Below are 5,000 nucleotides of genomic sequence, written 5' to 3' on the forward strand. Positions count from 1 at the left end.
CGGAGTTTTTGGGTTGGGTTACAGGTGTTAAATTGAGGAAATATTTGATTAATTTTGGGGTAATAGTGGTCTCTGATATGTTCATATTTTGGGCATTCTGTGAGGAAGTGCAGCTCGGTCTCCGTCACTCCCAGGGTGCAGTGCGGGCAGAGTCTGTCCTCACGGGAGAGCCAGGTCTGTCTGCGCCGGCCCGTCTCTATGGCCAGGCTGTGCTCGCTGAGTCTGTACATCGTCAGGGTTCTCCTGAGTCTCACATCACTCACTGTGCTCAGGTAGTTCGCAACAGTGTACTCTCGATTTAGTGCCGAATAACATTCCAGTTTGTGTTGGTTTTTAATGGTGTTTGTCCAATGGGTGATGTACTTGTCTTGTTCTGTGGTGATAATTTGTGCGGGCCGAATGTGTGTGAGTGTGTGTGTGTGCTGAGGCGAGCTGATCTCTGCAGGAGAGAGCCCAGTCAGTCTCAGCACCCGCTGGCACAGGGGACTCCTCGCTACGCTCAGGTGTGTGTGTGTGTGTGTGTGTGTGTGTGTGTGTGGCACAGGGGACTCCTCGCTACGCTCAGGTGTGTGTGTGTGTGTGTGTGTGTGTGGCACAGGGGACTCCTCGCTACGCTCAGGTGTGTGTGTGTGTGTGTGTGTGTGTGGCACAGGGGACTCCTCGCTACGCTCAGCTCTTGGTGTTGTAGGGCTTTGTAGTGGTATGTGTTGGGGTCGCTTGTTTTTAGGTGTTTCCAGAATTTGATGGCTCTTTTTTGGATGTTTAGAAGGAGAGGGTATTGGCCTAATTCTGCCCTGCATCCGTTGTTTGGTGTTTTCCTTTGGACTTTGAGGATTCGTTTACAGAAATCTAAATGTAGAGTTTCAATTGGATGTTTTTCCCAATTTAAAAAATCAAATTTGATAGAAGGACCCCAAACTTCACTGCCATATAAAACAATTGGTTCAATTATTGATTTGAAAAGTTTGAGCCAAATTTGGATTGGGATGTCAATTTTGATGGATCTTTTTATGGCATAGAAAGCCCTTTGAGCTTTCTCTTTGAGTTCATTCACAGCCAAAGTAAAGTTGCCAGTTGGAGTTATTTTCAGGCCGAGGTAAGTGTATGTTTTTGTGCTCTCAATGGTTCTGTGTGATAGTGTGAATGTGTGTGTTGGTCCCTGAGATCTGGAGCGTTTCTGGAACATCATGACTCTAGTTTTCTGGAGGTTGACGGTCAGGGCCCAGGACTGACAGTAATCCTCCAGCAGATCCAGGCTGTCCTGAAGCCCCTCTTTAGTGGGCGACAGGAGGACCAGGTCGTCTGCGTAGAGAAGACACTTGATCTCGGTGTCGTGTAGAGTGAGACCTTGAAAGGGAGCATGTTCTAGCGTATCGGCTAATTGGTTGATGTAAATATTGAAGAGGGTGGGGCTTAAACTGCAGCCCTGTCTCACTCCACGCCCCTGGGGGAAAAACTCGGTTCTTTGGTTTCCAATTTTAACAGCGCATTGGCTGGCTGTGTACATCGATTTGATCAAATCATAGAATTTCCCCCCTATTCCACTGTCGATGAGTTTTAGGTATAGTCCTTCATGCCAGATTGAATCAAATGCTTTCTTGAAATCAATGAAGCAAGCAAAAATTTGTTCTTTGTTTTGATGTACATATTTGTCAATTAGTGTTTGTAATGTAAAAATGTGGTCGGATGTGCGACATTTTGGAAGAAAGCCAATTTGGCATTTACTCAAGGCATTGTGCTTCATAAGGAAGTCTGAAAGTCTGGAGTTTAGGACGCTGCAGAGGACCTTCCCCAGGTTACTGTTCACACAGATGCCTCGGTAGTTGTTGGGGTCTAATTTGTCTCCGTTCTTGTGGATGGGGCTGATGAGGCCCTTGTTCCAGATCTCAGGGAAGAACCCTACACACAGAACATCATTGAACAGTTTCAGCATGGCCAGTCTGAAGCTTCGGTCTGTGTGTTTCAGCATCTCGTTCAGGATGCTGTCGACACCACAGGCTTTCTTGGCCTCAAGGACTCCTAATTTTTCTTCCAATTCTTTCATTGTTATGGGGAAATCTAAAGGGTTTTGATTTTCTTTAATTGATCTTTCCAAATTGTCTAGTTTATTAATTATTTCATTTTGTTTATAATTTTGAATTTCAGTTGGGCTGTATAGTTCTTGGAAGTGGTTTTTCCACTTCTCCCCGTCTTGGATTGCCAGAACTTCTCGATTTGGTTTGTATAACAATTTCCATTTATCCCAAAATTTGTGTGAGTTTATAGATTTTTCAATTTCTTCAAACTGGCTTTGCAGAAACTGTGCTTTTTTCCGCCGGAGTGTGGCTTTATATTGTTTTAATGCCTCACAGTAAAGAAGGCGGAGGTCCGAATTATCTGGTTGTCTGTGTTTTTGGTTTGATAAATTTCTTAGGTTTTTTCTCAGAGCCTTACAGTCCAAATCAAACCATTTGTCTGTATCTAAATATTTTTTCTTTGGTTTGACAATTGACAAATTGCTTTTTTGTGCTGTTTTGTAGAATATGTTGTTTAGATCTTGTACTTCCTGATTGATGCCGAATTGGTTTTTAGGGTATTCCTGTATTTGGTATGAATGTATGAGGGATTGTATTTCTGGAGATTCAACAGCAGTGCTGTAATTAGTGCCACTGTTTTCAGTCCATTTGAAAGACATGAATTTGCTCATTTGATATGGAGTCCTAATTGGTTTGGGTGATGTTTCAGATTGCTTTATATAGAGGATGATTTGGCTGTGGTCTGAGAAAGGTTTTAAGGGTTTGACTGTGAATGCTCTCAAAGAGGACAGGTCTAGATCTGTGATGGCATAGTCTACAGTGCTGTTACCAAGAGCTGAGCTGTAGGTGTATCGGCCGAGCGAGTCTCCTCGCAGTCTTCCGTTGACGATGTACAGAGCCAGTCCTCGGCAGAGCTGCAGGAGCTGCCGTCCGTGAGCGTTCACGGTTTCATCACAGTTTTGCCTGCTAGGGTAAGAAGGGTACAGGTCGTTATTGCCAGTGATGAATCTGGTACCGTGCGATTCAATGAAATCTAGTTCTTCTCCTGTTCTGGCGTTTAAATCACCCATAAGCAGCACATTTCCCTGGGCCTGGAAATTGCTGATTTCTCTTTCTAACTTTTGGAAAGTTTCCTCTTGGAAATACGGAGACTCGAGGGGAGGAATGTAAATTGCACAAAGGAAAACCGGCTTAGATGCTGATATCATTCCTTTTTGTATTTTTAGCCACAGGTGGTGCTGTTCTCTTTTTATTAATTCTATGGCTAGTTCAGATTTGATCCATATGATCATCCCTCCCGAGTCTCTCCCTTGTGTGACTGATGTGAGCTTTACTGATGGTAATATTATTTCTCTGTATCCTGAGGGACAGCCAGTGAACGCATCTCCTCTACACCAGGTTTCCTGTAAGACGATGACATCTAGGTCTTGAAGTTCTTTCATAAAATCAGAATTTCTACTTTTTAAGCCAAAAACTGAGGAGTTTAGACCTTGAATATTCCACGTAGAAAAACTAAGTGATTTCATCATAAACTTTTAAAATAATGTGTATGGTGTGTTTGCTATTTTGAGAAAAGAGAAAAGATGCAAAATTACATTAGATTAGATTAAATTAAAGCAAAGAATGATGGAAGTAAAGTTGTGTTAGGAACTCAAAACATTAACAATTCCTTATAAAATGTACATTAATACCACAGACTTAGGTTTTTTTTTTTTTTTTTTTTTTTTTTTTTTTTTTTTTTACCACTGTCCACTGTGTGTTAGCAGGTGAGAACAGATGATACTCAGCATGTGTTGTATGTCGTGGAGTTCAGTGTTGGCTCGGCCTGCTCCTCCGCTGACAGCTTGGGCGTAGCTCGGTCTCCTGGGCTGGGCCGGGCTTTGCTGAGGACGGGCTTCAGCTGCTGGAGCTGTGGGGCTGTTGTAGGACGGTCTCGGTCTGTAGGGATCCTGCCTGGGTGCTGCGGCTCGGTGTGCTGCTCCGCTCGGGGCTCTAGATGAGCTGTGCGCTGGGGTGTAGTTTGCTGGAGTGTGTCTCGATGGGTTGACTGGGTTCGGGCTGGTTCTGCTCCACCTGGGGCTGGTCTGGTTGGTCCGGTTTAGAGTGACATCTTTGAGTCTCTTTGCGAGGATGTGTACCAGGTTCTTATAAAGGTGGACGTGGTCGTATAGACATTCAGTGTCCAGGTCTGGATGATGGGCCAAGTGGACGTTGGGTAGGAGGGCACAGTGTCTAGAGATGCTGGAATTTATTTTATTTATTGTGTTGGGATGGAAATCTCTCCTCTGGAGTAGAGTGGACAGGATGATTTTGGAGTTGGGGAAAGTTTGTCTAGCTTTTTCCACGACAGCTCTGAGGGAGTCAGACACTCGGTCCTGCTGGCTCCGCAGGTCGTTGGTGCCCGTGTGGATAATGATGTGGCTGGGCCGGCCTAGCTGGGACTCTGTCAGGAGCTCCAGGGCTTTGTCAGTGGTGGGACACCAAAATTTAACAGCTCTGTGTTGGGGGAAAAGTTTCTTTACATCGATGAATTTGCCGTTTGAATCGATGAGTAGAGCTATTTCAGGTTCCTCTGTGCTGGTTGGTGCTGGGCTGCTGTGAGACGAGGGCTGATGCTGCTGTGCTGTGGAGTCTGGCAGGGGGCGCTGTGATGGCTGTGAGCGGTCTGGGTCGGGTCTCTCAGCGATGACGGGTGGGTGTTGACTCCCTGTGTTCGGCGACTCTGGGGTGGAGGGCAGTGTTGGAGCTCTGTGGGTCTGCTCTGGTTCTGCTCTGGCCAGGAGGAGCTCTCTCAGCTGCTCTCTCAGGGCCTGGATCTCACCGCTCTGCTGCTCTCTCTCCTCCTGTATCTCTCTCAGCTGCTGCCTCATCTCTGCTGTGGACTGTTCTCTGTCCTCCAGCTGTAGTCTCAGTGCGGTCAGCTCACACTGATAGCTGTCCTTCTCTGTCTGCAGCTGTCTCATTTGCTGTGTGAGGGCTGATAGT

This window comes from Rhinichthys klamathensis, unplaced genomic scaffold, assembly GCF_029890125.1.
Source record: "Rhinichthys klamathensis goyatoka isolate OS25496 unplaced genomic scaffold, OSU_Roscu_1.1 h1tg000142l_1, whole genome shotgun sequence".
NCBI classification, from domain to species: domain Eukaryota; kingdom Metazoa; phylum Chordata; class Actinopteri; order Cypriniformes; family Leuciscidae; genus Rhinichthys; species Rhinichthys klamathensis.